Here is a 16,750-nt window from a genome sequence, read left to right as displayed (position 1 = left end):
CATTACACAACTATGTCATGTAAGGTGCACCAGAAAAACTATTGAGTGTCATGCTACTTTTAAAGAAAGGAAGGAAACCCAGAAACACCATTCAAGAGTCATATTAGGGTGGGGGGGGGCATTTCCTACAGACAACTATCCCTCTTTTGCATCTCCTTAGCTTGGGTTAATCAGGTCCTTTCTTTCAGGTCCTTGACTGGCCAATGCCAGTCAAGGAGGAGAAGATAATGTCTTGTTTAGAATTTGGTTCCTTTCAGTAAAGAGTTCAAATGTGAGTTGGCTGCAGGAAAGGGAAAGGCCAGTGGAGGCTGGGTTATGGGTGGGGGGGGAGAGGGTTCCAGCAGATGTACAGGTAGTAGACTTAAAAGAGAACATTAATAAATCGTAACAACAACACTAAAAAGCATGATAAATGTTATTATTTTGGAACTGTTAGGTGATCAAATTATTCAACATACTTTTACCCCATAAATCCAGACTTACACCAACTGTGTTAGGCAGGCTTGTACAGTACTGTTATGCTTGTATTAAGCTGGGGATAAAGTGGATTATCTAAAACCACTCAGGACTTTTGGGGTAGAATATAAACAGGGCACATTGGAAATGTTGCTGGACTACAACTCTCATCATTGTTGACTGTGAAGGGTTAGGGTTGACAATACTGGAGCCATTGCAGGGTCTGGGGTATCACAACCCTCTGCTCTGTGTTTTGGCAGTTAAGGTGTCAAAGGACAGAGAGAAAAGAAGGCACATGTTGTAGTTAGCTAACCCATGCTAGGTATGGTCAAATGGCAGTGCATGTGCCTCAACCTGACATGTAACACTTCAGCAGATACAGCATTTGTGACGAGGAATTTAATGGAGTAAAAAGATTCCTATGCCTTTGCACAATGAAACAGGTGGACACATCAAAAAGAACCATAGAAACTGGCCATAGGTGTGGAATACATTTCCCAAATAGCTATTAGAATGTCTTCAGTTCATGATAATGGGATGGTTCCACATACAGTTTTAGGGACCTTCCTCAGGTCTCTCTCCCTTACCAATCACAAGTAGCAGAATCACGTGGTAACTCTTTTCTTGGACCCAACCATTCCATCATACCAGAATGGGGCCTACAAATTTAAATATCCCTCCAGTAGAGCAATGAAGGGACACCTTGGTGCACACAGGTGGTTCCACCATTATGTGTTCTTTGAGCAAGGCACCCATCCCCTGGGGAGTGCACAATCACACACTTTATTGCACCCCCCACCTACCATTTAAAGTGGTAGAGCCCGGCAGCGAAAAGCTGTCTCTCTTGATTTTGAGGATGGTACAAACTGGCCTTGAAAGCAAGCAGTGGCAGGAGCCGGCTGTGGCCGCAGTTCTGCAACTTGGAGTCCTTCCCCGAGGGGGATGACTCAGGCAACAATAGGGAAGAACTGTCATTTGAATGGGGTGGGAAAGAAACAGCAATGCAGAGGCTGCAAGCCATGTGGTTCTCGGTTCTATGAAGGTTTTCATAGAGATCTCAGGAATGCTGGATTGTGTCAAAAGTAGGAACTGCAAACCTCGATGTTCTTCCCTCTGCCAGGTCTGCTTAAGAGGCTCAACCTCAGGATAATGGGCTTGGCCTTATCCCTTTAAGCAAGGCAGAGGTGGCTTGGAATGCACACCATTCATTCATTCATGTATTCCACTGGTTCTTAACCTTGGGTTACTCAGGAGTTTTGGACTGCAACTCCCAGAAGCCTTCACCACCAGCTGTCCTGACTGGGGTTTCTGGGAGTTGCAGTTCAAAAGCATCCGAGTAACAAAGGTTAAGAACCACTGATGTATTCATTCCCCGCCTTCAAGAGGACCCACTGATGGCCTATTCTCATGTAGCAGACGCAACTCTGCAGCCACAATAGCACATTTTTTCCCCTAGCCACTTGGAGGCGTCCCAAGCATATCATGTGCCAAGAGTTGACCTGGTCCTACTAGTCACTCCTGCCAGAAGCTGGTGTTATGGAAATATCCACCCATAAGTAGCTTTTATTCTCCATAACACTGGGAAGCAAGGCTGGTGATGGGAATGAGAGGGAAAAACCTTTGCTTGGGCTGTTCATGCAAGGCCCTCTGCCGCCGTAATGTAATCATCGCAATACTGTACTGTATCCTGGAAACAAACAACCTGTTCACCCAACTCTTTCTAAAGCTGCTGTTTACTGATTTATCAAAACAGGGTTGTATATCAAAGTAATCAAAATACATAAGAGTCTTTAAGATGTCACAACATATTGTATGTCTTTTTTTAAAAAAATTTCATGTTGAAACTCCTGTAGAGATTTAACACCACTGCAACTTCGTAAGAAATGCATGGGTGGGGGCTGCTGATCCATAGAAGCAAAACAAAATCCACGAGTGGCAACATCTTTAATAGGATCAAATATATATTCATAAAATATGCCAGTTTTGATGTTTTCAGAACTCCTCATTAGACTAGATAAGTGATTCCCAAATGGGAATCCAGAGAGTGATTTGTTGCCTCCAATTGGTGGCGACCCTTTGAATGAGAGAGATTCAAAATGTCCTGTCCTGTCCTCAACAGGCCTGTTCAGCTCTTTTGTAAACTCAAGGCCATGGCTTCATTTAGGGAGTTAATTCATGTCTTATTTGGTCCTCCTCTTTTCCAGCTGCCTTCAACCTTGTCTTTGCTAGTGAATCTTGCCTTCTCGTGATGTCTCCAAAGCAAGACAGCCTCAGTTTCAACATTTTCGCTTCTAGAGGCTTGATTTGATCTAGGACCCACTTTTTTGTTTTTCCGGCAATACAGGGTTTCCGCAAAGCTCTCCTCCGGCGCCTTATCTCAAATAAATCCATTTTTTTTACTGTCATTTTTTTTCCTGTCCAGTTTTCTGACCCATACAAAGTAATTGGGTATACAAGAGTGTGGGTTATCTTTTCTGATTCCTTCTTGCCCTCCTGAGCCTCAGTCTCCTCCTGATTTTTTGGTTGCACTGACCTTTTGGATTGATGATTGAACCAAGTTATACAAAATCTTTATCAATTTGAATTTCTTCATTGTCAGCATGAAAGTTGTGTAGTTCTTTTGTAGCCATTATTCTCCTCTTCTTCCTAAAGTTCAACTGCAGGCCTGCTTTGGCACCTTCTTCTTTCACTTACATTAAAGTCATTGCTGCTTTCTGCCAGTGAGACGGTGACATCTTAAACCATTGATGTTTCTTCTACAATTTTCACTCCTCCGTCATCTGAATCTAGTCTGGCTTTCCATATGGCACGTTCTGCATATAGATTGAACAGGTAAGGGGATAAAATGCACCCTTGTCTGGAACCTTTGCCTATAAGAAATATTCCTGATGCATTTAAAGTCAACGTAAGGAACATATTTACATTACTAAACTTAATTGATTGTGAACCAGAAAAATTGTGAATTGAAACCAAAGATATCATTAGGGAAGAATGCAAAAAGCCAATTCCTGTCATAAAAGAACAGAAAAACCTAGACGGGTGACAGAAGAAACACTTAGAATTGTAGAGGACAGGTGACAAGCCAAAGGAAAATATGACAGAAATAGGACAGGACCCCTGAATGCAGCTTTTCACTAACTGTAGAGACAAGAGATAAAGTGAACAATTACAATAGTCAAAGGAAAGATATAGAGAACAACAAAAACATGGAAAACATGAGAGCTCTTCCAGAAGATCCAATAAATCAAAGGGAAATGTAAGCTTAGATTAGGAATTCTGAAACACCAACATGGAAGCACACTATCAAAATCAAGTAAAGAGAAGATGGAAACAATATACTGAAGACCTATACAGAAGAGATAGAAGGATGACAGGCTCCTTTGAAGAGGAAATCTATGATGAAAACTCTGCAGTTCTAGAAAGCGACTAGAAAGCTGCTCTGAAGGCACTGGGAAGAAATAAATCACAAGGTGTAAATGGAGTACTGATATAACTATTTCAAGCCACAAAGACTGAATATGTCAAAATCCTAAGAAGAATGTGGCAATAAATACTGTATAGAAAACAAGACACACATGTTTAATATGCATTCTAATCCCCAAGAGATGCTACAGAGTGCAGTAACTATGGGACCCTCATTCTAATTTCTCATGAAAGTAAAGTGATGTTCAAGGTGTTGCAACAAAGGTTTTTACATTATATGGAGTGAGAAGTGCCTGATTTAAGCTAGATTCCAAAAAGGAAAAGGCACTTGAAATCATATTGAGAATATCTGCTGGCAACTGGATCACACTAGAGGATTTCAGAAGAAGATCAATGTATGCTTTATAGACTATAGCAAAGCCTTTGATGGTATGGATGATGAGAAATTACAGGTTGTTCTGAAGGAAATGGCTGTGCTTCGGCACTTGATTGTCTTGATGTGTGCCTGTAAAAAGAAAGCAAGTAAGGAAGCAAATTCTTCTCCTTCTGTCTCTTTCCTCACTTTCAATGTGTCAATTGTACATGGTCAATGCAGGAAGCCTTTAAAAGCAACAACAGAGGAACATTTACAGGAAATGCTTCTCTATAAAATGGTACAGGAACTGCCAACTAGTAACTTATGCCAAAGCTGTTGGTGCAAGGCAGCCTCCTTAAATCTTCCCATGTGCTGGAATACTATTCCCTCACTTGTAGCCATTCTGGGTGTCCAGTCTGGTTGCAACAATGCCAGGACCAGGTTAGGGAAGGCTGATCTGAGAGCATGCTCCAAGGTCTGGAATGCAAGAGGAATGGGTGGAGTTCCCTGACAAACCCATGTCAAAAACAATGTGTTTTGCAAATACAGGTCCCAAGTTGATGCCCCACAGCTCTGTCTAAAAGGAGCAGGTGGCAGGTGATGGGAAGGGTTCGAACCTGAAACCTGGAGACCCATCGCCATTCAGAGTTAACATTAGAGGAACCAATGGTTAGGTCATATCCCAGCTTCCTATGCTCCTTTCTACTAGAGGATTTATAGAAATTCTGGACAGATTTTTTTGTACCTTTAAAGACCTGCACAGCAGCCAGAAGTTAACAGGGACAGTTAAATTTTTTTTTGGGGGGGGGACCAATGCCTGAAGATTTCTACCTATTACACAACTATTTACGATATATCATATATTTTTTGTTTTGTTTTGTTTTTCAAAGTGCCAGCTCAAGGCCTCTACTGCTGCAGTTTCCACTCCTGGTTTGGCAATGGACTAGAAAAAAAACAGGCTGTGAGCATGTTTATTATATATGCCTTTAGCTGCAGAAATCTGCACGTGAAAGCATTTCAAACCATGAAAATAAACGTCACCATATTGAGGTCTGCAGATCATCATGTTTCTGCTGAGGCACAAGAGCAGCAGTTGCCTGAAAAGTAGTTAACTAAAATGCTGTTTTATGTGTATCAGAGCCAGAGCTTGGAAAAGTTACTTTTTTGGATCCTATAATCCCCCTACCAACATGACCACTTGCTAGATGGTGCCAATAAGAATGTATTCCCTCAAGGAAACACCAGGGAACAACAGAATTAAGTTTTTAAGTAAGATACACAATTAGAACAGTCACATTTTATAGCATATGAACAACTACTGTATTGCCCAGAATTGTTAAGAATAATTTTAATACACAGTCTTAAAATGCCCCTGGGTTACTTAGGTTCCTGCCAATTAACAAGTAAATCTGGAACATTTCCACCTAATTCAATTAAGACCAAATTAATTACTATCTGATAGGTGTCTGGTCACTGAACCCATTTCCAGCTTTTCTGAAAATCTTCATCAGGAATCAGATTATAAATAAACCTTAGCAGTCTATACAGGTCTATATTTTGAAAAGGGGTAGGGACAGCATGTACAGAGTTGTGCCATTTTAGGAGGGGCATGAGAGAGAAGAGATTGTTGGCCAGAGATACGTAGCATGTTAGTGAGCCATTGTTTGAGAAGCGAGGGGACTGTGGTTCCCAACCTTTTCCCTGGACTACAACTCCCAGAAATCCTGGCCAGCACAGCTAGTGGTGAATCCTTCTAGGAGTTTTAGTCCAAGAACATCTGAGGAATCAATGTTGGCAACCACTGCCTGAGAACCTTGAAATAATATACCCCACCATTCAGATAAAGGGGTTACTCTGCAGTGGAGGCAAGATTAACAACACAGATGAATGCATATGGCCATATCTTCTTGTTCCTCTCCTACTGGAGACCTGACATCCCCATGGCTATATTCATTTTGCATACAGCAGCTGTAAACAATGCAGTTGTGGTACACCCACACTGGCATCCAAGACCCCTTAGCCAATGTGCTTTTCCCCTTCCTTCAGTTCTTTCACCATTTAAGTTTTATTGAATGATCAGCTAAAGCAATCAATACTTTTATTGTGACTGAAATATTCTAGTTTACTAAATTTAGTGATTAAAGTATTGGAATTGGGACTTAGGAAGTCAAGGCCCTATTCCACATTGAACCCCAAAACTCACTGGGTGACCTTAGGCCAGTTGCTTTTCATCAGCCTGACCTACCTTACAGGATTCTTGTTAAGAGGGGAAAATGAGGAGTAGGACAATGCCTTGAGCTCCCTGGAGGAAAAGCAAGATCTAAACATAACATAAAGGAACAACCAATAAAATGAGGTAGAAAGACTTCACTTGCTTAATTTAAACATGTCATGCATTTGATCAAAGCACAGTGGGCTGAAATCTCCCTCCTTGCTATGTGGAGCAATAACTAGACTCTCTTGTTACCAATCTACTTAGCCAGAAAAAAAATGTGGATTACTTGAACTACCTATTAAACAAAGACCTAAACATCTAAATCACAAACCATACTACAAACCATGAGAGTTGTTCAATACAGGTAATGTATTTTTGTGCTAAGCCATCTGTTTTGCAGTAACGTAGCCTTCCATGCTAAACCTCCCACATTAAAACAACCAGATATGCCAGATTTACTATCTGCAAGAGTCTTTATCCAGCAACTCAACATACAGGAACCAAGCAGGGGAAACTTTCCCACCAGAGAAACTGACTCTGGGAAAATTTGATAATTCTTGTGAAAAGAACCACTATTAAAATACATAGGTGGCAACCCCAGAAACACAAAACAAGAACAATTACAAAGTTTTTCAGACCAATTATATGCACATTTCTCCCCAATGTACAAATAAATCATACGGGTCTTTGATTTTGCATCATTATAATGGTGTATACTGTAACATAGTAAATGATATATTACAGGTGATATTGTGCTGTTTAAAGACTGTGTAAAAATATATGATTTACAAATTATTATGAATTTGCTGATTGAAGCCAAAATCTCTTTTGCATCAATCATGGTGGAAAGTGGAGTATTGTCCTTCCATTATCTGACTGACAGTTTCATTTTGGTATTCTTTTTGTTTTTGCTTTGTTTTGCCTTCTTTTAAAGATTTTGGATGTTGCCATTTATGGAAAACTAGAGTAGTTTTATAAAAGCAAGAGAGAATCAATGTCTGATAAGAAATTATTGAGAAATGAATATTTTGTCATATTTTTGGCATATAAAGTTCAACATTGTATTTGACCATACTCTTTGTTTTTATAGATTTGAATGTAGCATGTATGTATCAGATAAATTCTCTGCTCTATAACATCATAATAATTATCTTGATTTAAAAAACTTTTAAAATAATGATTTGACAAGGATGTAGTCTTCGACACTGACAATCACATTGTACTGTGTGGTATTAAACACAGGCTCTTCTTGCTGCTTTTGGACTACAAATTCTATCATGCAGCATGAAGACAAACAAAAACAAATGGTGCTAATACGTGAAAGGATACTGAATGCTGACTCAATCTATGGATTAACCATGGAAATCCATTACCTGAGGATGGTGAAACAGGAACTGGCCAGAAAATTATTCTTCCTGTAGCCTTTTACTTATAGATGAGTTACAGGCCTTTAAGCCCTTCAGATGCTTTTGGCCTAGAGTTCCCACCAGTCCCATACAGCATCGGCAGTGGTAATGAGTTGTGGAAGTTGTGGACTAAAACATCTGGAGCACCAGTGATTTCCCTCCTAGGCTTTAAATCAGAATGAGCAAAGTATAGCATTTCAGGTATATGCTGGATTACACATCACTGGCTATACCAGCTAGGGCTGATGTGAGCTGTACACAGCTCAGCAATGGCTGGAAGGCCACACTTTCTCTGTTCCTGCTTTAGGTAATGGACAGATACAGATAAAAACCTGTCTTCTTATATTAACTCCACAAACTCTACTTCGTTTGTTTACTGTCTTCCCTTTTTAACACTAGCTCAGCTTTCTCTGCTGAAAGCTTTGATTCATTAGCTTCCACTTAAGCTGGGGAACTCCCCACAAAGCCCAGGTAAAGCAAGCTACATCACCTCCACCTGCAGCATTCCCTCTCTGTCAGAAGTCTCCTTCCTTCACCTCCTCAGAGTTGGACACTTCAGCATGAATCAACCTCTGAATCAGCAATGAGGGAACAACCAGCACTTAGCAGCGATCAATACTGGCTCTGGCTAAGAGCTGTTCATTACATTGGCCAAGAGCCTTCCTTCCTTCCCAATTCCTCACCTGGCGTCCAACCAATAGCAACAGTCTCTGTGTGTGTGTGTGTGTGTGTGTGTGTGTGTGCGCGCGCGCGTGTGTGCACACACACAGAGGTTCTTAGGAGACACTGGCAGAGCTATGGAAAGTAGCCACCCTATATGGATAGTGTCATTCCTTGAAGAAATGTTAAATCCAAATATATCCAGATCCAGGGAACCTTGGGGGAAAAAAACGATGAGTGCAGACACTTTGATTGGTATCAAAGAGGCAGTTTGGCATGAATAAGAGAAGTGTTGCTAAAAAGCCAGCTTCTTCCCAGTGAATGTGCTAGATTACAACAAGTATATTGTGAATTAAGGCCATTTGCTACCAGAAGATGAAATGGATGGCCCATAGCTTAGCAGACTGGATGACTAGTGGTGGGTTGTTCAGAACACATTTTCACATATATATGAAATGTGTTCTGGACATCCACAACTAGTGAACACTGGTCCTATCATTAGGCATTTGCAAAAACAGGACCAGTGTTCAAAGCAAAAAGAAACAAAGAAAAAAGAAAGAAAAAGTGTGCTGCTTATATACCACCCCATAGCACCTCAAGCACTCTTTGGGTGGTTTACAAATTAATTATGCAGGTTACACATTGCCCCCCCTCCCAGCTCTCCTTTTACAACCTCAGAAGGACAGAAGGCTGAGTCAACCTTGAGCCAGCTACCTGGGATTGAACCCCAGGTCATGAGCACAGTTTTGGCTGCACTACAATCTTGTGTTTTGCCTCAGGCAACAGAATGTCTTTGGTCAGGCCTGTCTTCCCTGCAGAAAACTACTTGCATGTAAAAGAAACAAATGTACATCAGGGGTCGTCTCCCCAACTATGAGAATATAAGTAGTAAGTTTCATTTTCGATATTTTAACTTGGGTGGAATTTTTTTTTTAAAACATACAGGACAATTAAAAAAATGTGAGATTTCTTCTGCAGGCTGATGAGGTACAGTCCACAGTGCCATCCCAGAATTCTATTTTGCTGCATGTGCTGATGATGCTTTAGGCAATTTGGGAAAAAGATAAAAAGAAACTTCTGAAGGAGGAGAGCCATTCTCCCAGGAGTTGTTATATTAGTCATTATGAGCAGTGCAGGGATAAATTTGGAAGTGCAGATATTCAGCATGACAGTTGCCATATTCAGACCCTCTCCCAACCAGGCCAGCCAAAATACAGGTTGCTGAAATGGACCGTATCAACAAATGAGGAACAGGTGCTCTGTAAAATGAATGACTCTTAACTGCCCATTCATGAGCAAACCACCCTCAAATGTTTGGCATTACATCAGAGATTGTTTCCTAAGACAATTCCTAAGAATATTTATTTTCTTTCCCAGCTCATATAAGATTTGCAGCTAAATTCAGACATAAGAGGGCAAATGGAGAGGAACAGCAGATGACTTCATAATCCCTGCTATTCAGAAACGCCTGGGTTTCAAACATACAACCCATGATTTTAGTACACCGTTGGTTACAGTAGCTAAGCAGGAAAGATCATGTTCAGAATCAGGTAAAAAGTGGACATTGGATCATCAACTATACCGGGGCTTACCCTGCGGTAAGACAGAATAGGTCAATTGCCACGGACAACAGATTGTGGGAGGTGGCAGCAAGATTTTGGAACACGGAGGTTTCCAAAGCTTGCCATCTTCAGGTGTTTGGGAGAAAGCTGTCCCATTCTCAGTGTACTGTATATAAAAAAAGACTAAACTGCCATTCCAGACAGCTTTTGCTTAGAGAATGAGACAGAGTACCCTTGTGTTCATTGTTTCAGGTAGCAAAATGTCTGGGGCAAGTTCTGAATCACTGCCACTTTTGGACTTTCCAAAGGCATCAGCTGGTCACCACCACAAACAGCTGCCAAGGCCCAGTGTCTTGCCAGTGGCCACCACTGATACCTGGTGTGTTCAAGGTCTCAGCTACTTATACTTCCCTGCAATGCCACATAGGAATGCTAGTTTGAAGACACTATGGGAAGATACAATGATGAGTCTCTTTTCGCCACCCAGTGCAATCTCAGAGCTACTACCTACAGTCACAGTGGCTAGATCTTTTTTAAGAGAGGAATGGTGTAGAAATTCTGATGAAAGCCCCCTCAAACCCGGAGCCAGCTGTGACTGGAGAAAATTAACCATCCCTTTCAACTGGTCTTTTGAAGTTCTTATGAGAGAGAACATGGCACAAGGACCTGACAAGTGCTTGGAAGTACTTTGCGTTTTTCACCTTCTCTTGGATTCAATTCCTTGACATTGGAATTAGGTTCTAGTGGCAAGGGGCAAACCCCTTTGGAAAAGCTTTTCTGGGAATATTTTAGATGCATTTTCCATAATGGGGATTTTGCAAAGCATGTTTAACAGGGAGGATGCAGGCAGCCAAAGGTAGCCAGATGCAAAAAAGGAATCTAACATGACTTCACCAAGTTGAAGAATGATGCAGAATAAGGAAAGATGTGAAAGAAAAAGCCAAAGTTTAGTGGCAGAACAGAAAGCTTACATGTAGAAGAGTGCAGGATCAATCTCTGGCATCTCTCTTGACAGGGCTGGGAAGGGCTGCTGTCGGAAAGCCCAGATTGCAACTGAGCCACTCAGTAGACACTGTGTGCATTAGACCAACAATGGAGGATGTTCAGTTATCCATATTTGTAGGATGACAGTTTCTAAGCTTCCCTTACTATTGGCTGGTGGGAACTGAGTTTCAACTGTTTTTGAAGAATCACACCCATGAGCTAGATGAATCCATAGTCTCAGTCAGCCTAAAGCAGTGTTTCCATGTTCATATCCATTTTAGCAGGTGCAGCTTGCCCGGCAGGATTTTTAAGAACTTTGCATGTATTCTCGAAGGTTTTCACGGCCGGGATCTGATGGTTGTTGTGGGTTTTTCAGGCTCTTTGGCCGTGTTCTGAAGGTTGTTCTTCCCAACAACAGTCTCTGTGGCCGGCATCTTCAGAGGACAGGAGTCAGAACTCCGTCTGTGCTCTGGTGCAGTTTGTTTGGATAGTTGAGTATTTGTAACTTTGCATGTGCTGAAATTCCCTTCTTCTGAACAATCCATGCACAGAAGAGCCCCTGCTTAACTTTGCACTGAAGCATTAAGTAGGGTTTCGAAATGACCAAGAAAAAGAGAGAGATTGAGAGAGATTTCTCCTTTCATGCTTTTAACAACAGCTTGATCTGCAGAGATCAGCCAAATGTTTTTTCATAGAGCTAAATCTCATCACCGCTGATGCCTGTAGATGAAGTGGTTGGTCAAAGAAAAATGCCTGAGACCCACTGAAAAACAGGGAGCACCAGAATTCCATAGTTTTGGTCCAGACGGGTAATTTTAAAGTAGCAAAACTGGTGCAAACTCTCCTGACGCACAAGGAGAAAACAGAATTGCCACCCCTCGTGTAAGACTGGCATTCAGGAAAGAAGGCTATTTGGACAATGCCTGGCCATTTGGACCACTCTTCCCATAATGCCTTTGCCTCTCAGAGCCCTGCCTTATTCAAACGGCTGGCTACAGCAGTGGCACCATAGGGCACTGGTTCAGCAAAGCAAGGCTTTAGCACAAGCCTAATGAATGGGTGATCCCCAGTGTTTTTTTGCCTGAGGCAACTGCCTGACCCCAGTTCAGCCTGTAGAGCAGATGTGATGAATATGTGCTCCTCCAAATGTTGTTTTCTATGTGTTTTCCACAGTGTATTAGATCCTGGATTTTAAATGGATCGGGAACTTTAGACAGATAGGGATAAAACAGAGTGAGGAAAATCCCACCACGACCTAGGACACTGCACACTTTACATGACTTTCTATGCTCTTCTTGCTCCGTTAAAGGAAAACAAATAAACAATCTGTTTGCCAACCCTAAGGTTTTAAAAAAATCCCCTGAGCATGTGCAGTGTTCTACTTCAAAGTATCTTAAATGGTATCAATGCAGTAACTAGAAAAATAAAATGGGATTTGCTTTTTGTTGCTCTGATGCTGAACACCTTTGCTTGAGAACAAGTACCATTTTGTTGCAGATAAAGGACATAAAAATAAAAACAGCAAAATGAACATCAATTAGCACATACATGCTCACCCAGCTGTCCCCTAACTATTAAACGTTGACAAACTAATAAGGAAGAAGAAAAAAATACTAAGGCAAATTAAAAATTAAAATTGAATAATAAAATAAATAAAACTTGTAAGCCCTGGCATGCCTATGCAGCCAGTCTGAATGCTGACGCTGGGCTTCTCAGCCACTGCCCTGTCTCTGTGGTTATGGGAGAAGGGCTGAGTTGCGAGATCCTGGACTGTGGCCCCTAATTGTACTGCTAGCTGCACTAACAGTTTGATACCATGGTTGAAAAGATATTCTCTCTCTCTCTCTCTGCCTCTGGTTTGATGGTTTCTGAGATATACTAGTCCTTAGCCATTTAGGTCTTTAAAGGCCAGAGACCAAACTGCGAAAGATAGCTGGTTAAATTAGGACAAGAACAGTGTGAACCCAGACTCTGGCGACAATGCTCTAAATCAGTTTGCAGAGTGTACTTTCAAGGATAGCTCAGGAAAAAGTGCATTATGTTAATCCACCCAGGAAGTAACTAAGGCATAGTTCACTAAAGCTGAATTCCTTTTTTTTTCACCTCTTTCCCATCCTGGGATCAACTACCAGTTAAAGCAAATAATAGCTTGATGCCCGTTCATGACACACCAAACCTGCTGCCCAAGGTTCACGTTGCCTTACAATATTGTTGGCCCTGCCCAATGAAGTTGGTAAAGATGTTTGCAGATATTATTTATGGCCATCTGTGCCTACAGTCAGAAGAGGATTTACGATTCCTGCCCCACCCCATCTGTAACTTGTTGCTTCAGTGGAAGTGAACCCTTTTCCAATACATGCTGATCACCCAGCTTTTTATCTGGACTGATCTTCAGTTTATTCACCCTCCCCCACTTCAAAACTCCTAAACTCATTGCCTCCCCAGCATCAGATGATGAAAATAAGAGAGATATGTTAATGACACCCCAGCTCAGATCTCTGGTGTCAAATCTGGCCAGATTCTGAGTGCAGACCAGAAACAGACATTAGAGGCAGCCTGTAATTAGAGATGAAAGCTCATTAATGTTGCAAAGAGATACTGAAGCATTCTTTCTGCTTTTGTGGAATAAGACTTCTACATGGAATCCTACATGGAGGTCCTGAAGGACCTACCATCAAAGAAAACAAGCTAATTTGCATAACCCCAGAGAACTTCTGTTGTGACAGATGCGTTTATTAGTTAAGAATTTCCCTCTTCCAGTCATAGGCTGTCTCTAATATCACTATCTGGCCTGTGATGATTTGTTTCAGATGGGTGCTGAAGAGCATGATGGCATGGAGAAGAGAACTGAACCTCATAGATCAAGGAGAAGAAACATCTTTCCCTCTGGATCTTGTTGGTCTGCAACTTTCATCACCCCTCACCATCACTATTTTTGTTGGGATTAGTAGTCCAGAAAGATCAGGAGAGCCAAACATTTCCCATCCCGGGGGGCGGGGGGGGGGCTACACTGTAACAGATTCCAAGCAAAGGTATATGTGGCATTGCCCCTATTTATTCTTTATTTCATGTATCATACTCCTGTTCCCCAACTTATTCAAAGCACTCCAAAAATAGAACTAAGTTGGAGTAAGCACCCCCTACATTCACTGTTCCCACTAATTTATGAAGATAGAGAAGCCTTCTCCCAAAACACACCTTAGCACACGCACACGCTCACGTCAGCGCTCAATTAGCTCACAGTCAGTGACAGCCAACGCTCTTTAATCTGGATCCTTCAAAGCCAGCTCGGCGACAGGCGGGTGACAGTGACCCTGATATGTCAGTGCTTGGGAGAGATGTGCCCCAGAAAAACAACTGGCATAGGGAGAAGGCTCACCTCTCTGCCTGAATCCCCTTCCCTTCCTAGAGGTAGAAATGGAAAGTTGGCGAGGAAAAAAAGAGAGAGAGAAGGACAGCCACTCTGTGATGAAGCTTCATAAATATAGAAACATATGGGTGGCAAACGTGTTTCTGTGCCCCGCCAAATACTGCTGGACCACAACTCCCATCAGCTTTAGCCAACACAATCGGTAAGGAGGGATATTGGGAGGTGCACTGGATCTCAAAGGTCCCCATCCATGAAATAAAAATATCTGGCCTCTCCTGCTAAACCACATAAAAGACAACTGTCAGTGGGGAAAGTGTCTACCAGATAACTGCTACTACTCAGAGTAGATTGTCTTCCTGAGAGTTCTTTGCCCTTAAACCTGTCACTTCAGTAGGGGTGAAGGTGGGGGGAAAAGATTTTCAGCAAACATGAAATGATGTATTCAAGATTATACAAGCAGAAAACAACACTACCCTTGCTTTCTAAAAATACTGTTGTGATAATTATCGTAAGCACAGAAAAGCTGGGAAGTGTTATTTTTAGGGATCACGATGCCCATAATCCCCCAGTCAGCTCTTTGAAAAAAATGTTAAACATTTCAAAAAGTGATGTTCCCAAGCACTGAGGGAAAGGATTTGTGTGTGGTTTTGCAGGAAAGGGTTAGCTGACAAGATGGGCCCATTTGCACTGCTTGTCGCTAACCCTGAGGAATATTGGACCAGTGAGAGTTGGGCAATAATGCAAGGGTTGTTTAAGAGACGCTGTGGTTACAGGGATGGTGCCAAAGGTTGCTATGATCAGTTATTTGCAGCAGGCCTGCACCCCGGTGGGCAACCCATTCAGAAAAGCCTCCAAGACTTGCTTTTTCTCTTTGCCGTTAGAAGCTTCTTGCTTACTCGGTGGAGTGTAGAAAGCTATTGTCTGAAATTACAGAACTGTAATTCATTGCCATTACAGTTCTGAAGTTCAAAGTAGTTACTTTTTGTTCCAGTTACCAATGTCAGAAACGAACTCTGCTTTCTCATATTTCAAAGCAACAGACATAACAACTTTTAAACATTCAAAATGCTATAAACCATTGGCCTGTGGTAACGAACACAATTAGTAACAAAGCATATGTACTCTGTAACTGTAATTAAAACACTGACAACTACAACTACAGAAGGAGGGGCGTGAACCCTTGTTCTTGTACAATCATGTAACTTAGTCATCACTCAGTTATCACAAAAAAAGAAAAATAATCACATCTAGCTCCTTGCCTGTAACAAGTTGCTTCCCATATCTGTGAACAGTCACCACTTCCTCAGGCCCAGGCGACCAGAGAGTGAGAAGGAGAATCCTGGTTCGAATGTGAGGTAACCTTCGCCTGCCTCTCCTGGAACCCCCTCATACAAGAAGACATTTAGTCTAGTAACAGCTCAATGGGGCAGAAGCGAACCTCTAGAAACCCACAAGCTACTTTCTCAGCAGTTAGAGGGGGCCCAGTTTTCCTTCACATTTTCAGAACGAGCTGTCCAGACCCACAGCTGCATTGGGGTCAGTCTTGAAAGACTGCCGGCGGAAGACAATCTCAGATGGCAGCACTCGGCCATAAAAGGGTGGACCAACAACAAGAGTCCACAGGCAGGCACTAAACTAAACAGGATGTGTTTTTTTCCCTCAGTTTAAATTTGCAACGGAGGGAGGATTTCTGGGATGGACGGAGGCCTAGAGTTATTCGTCTGGGGACTTATCACAGGTGGTAAGTGTGGATTAAAGGTTGCAAAAGTTTGTTTTCTTATCTTCTGGTCGGGCTGTAATTCCCAGAAGCCCTCAGTTGCCATTGTAGGTGAGGGATTCTGGAAGTTGTAGTCATGAGTAATTTTTAAAAGCCTCCCTTCTTCTCAGGTCTGCAGGAGAGGAGAAGGCACTCATGACCTTTTCTGTTTAAACCATACACTCTGTGCTCCAGGTTTTCCAGGGTGCGTGGGTCAGGCACCCCTCACAGCTTACCTCCCTCAGTGAATTTTCCTCCTGTCCACCATAAGGGATGTTTGCTGTTCTTTTATCCTCTTCCTGGAACTGCTCCCACCTGCTTGCTTTCTTGCTTCGAAGACAGGTCGTGGGCAAGCAGGAAGCAGCATCTACAGTTTCTCTCTGGCCTGCTCCTCCCACAGGACTTTTCAAAAACCATCTACTGTACTCTCCCGTGGGATAGATCCAAGTGAACTACTGAATTCCCATATTGTCTATTTTTATTATGTTATTATGCCAAAATCCTATTGAAATTTTACATTGATGTAACACAGCTGGCATACATCTCCATGACAAACTGCCACA

General features: G+C 42.0%; 2 long non-coding RNA genes across 2 annotated transcripts in view; one reads left to right on the top strand and one right to left on the bottom strand.

The window, feature by feature from the left end:
- Positions 1 to 400: 400 nt before the first annotated feature.
- Positions 401 to 16,750, bottom strand: part of LOC144587100 (uncharacterized) — a 17,513-nt gene continuing 1,163 nt past the window's right edge. The window contains exon 2 of the long non-coding RNA XR_013542274.1: positions 401 to 3,269. This is a non-coding gene — a long non-coding RNA (uncharacterized LOC144587100). The remainder of the gene's footprint in view (positions 3,270 to 16,750) is intronic.
- The window catches only part of LOC144587098 (uncharacterized), an 18,155-nt gene continuing 17,517 nt past the window's right edge, over positions 16,113 to 16,750 (top strand). The window contains exon 1 of the long non-coding RNA XR_013542272.1: positions 16,113 to 16,172. This is a non-coding gene — a long non-coding RNA (uncharacterized LOC144587098). The remainder of the gene's footprint in view (positions 16,173 to 16,750) is intronic.

The sequence above is a fragment of the Pogona vitticeps genome, chromosome 2, assembly GCF_051106095.1.
Source record: "Pogona vitticeps strain Pit_001003342236 chromosome 2, PviZW2.1, whole genome shotgun sequence".
NCBI lineage: Eukaryota > Metazoa > Chordata > Lepidosauria > Squamata > Agamidae > Pogona > Pogona vitticeps.
The sequence above is the reverse complement of the archived record's forward strand: the minus strand, read 5'-3'. Positions and strand labels throughout refer to the sequence as shown.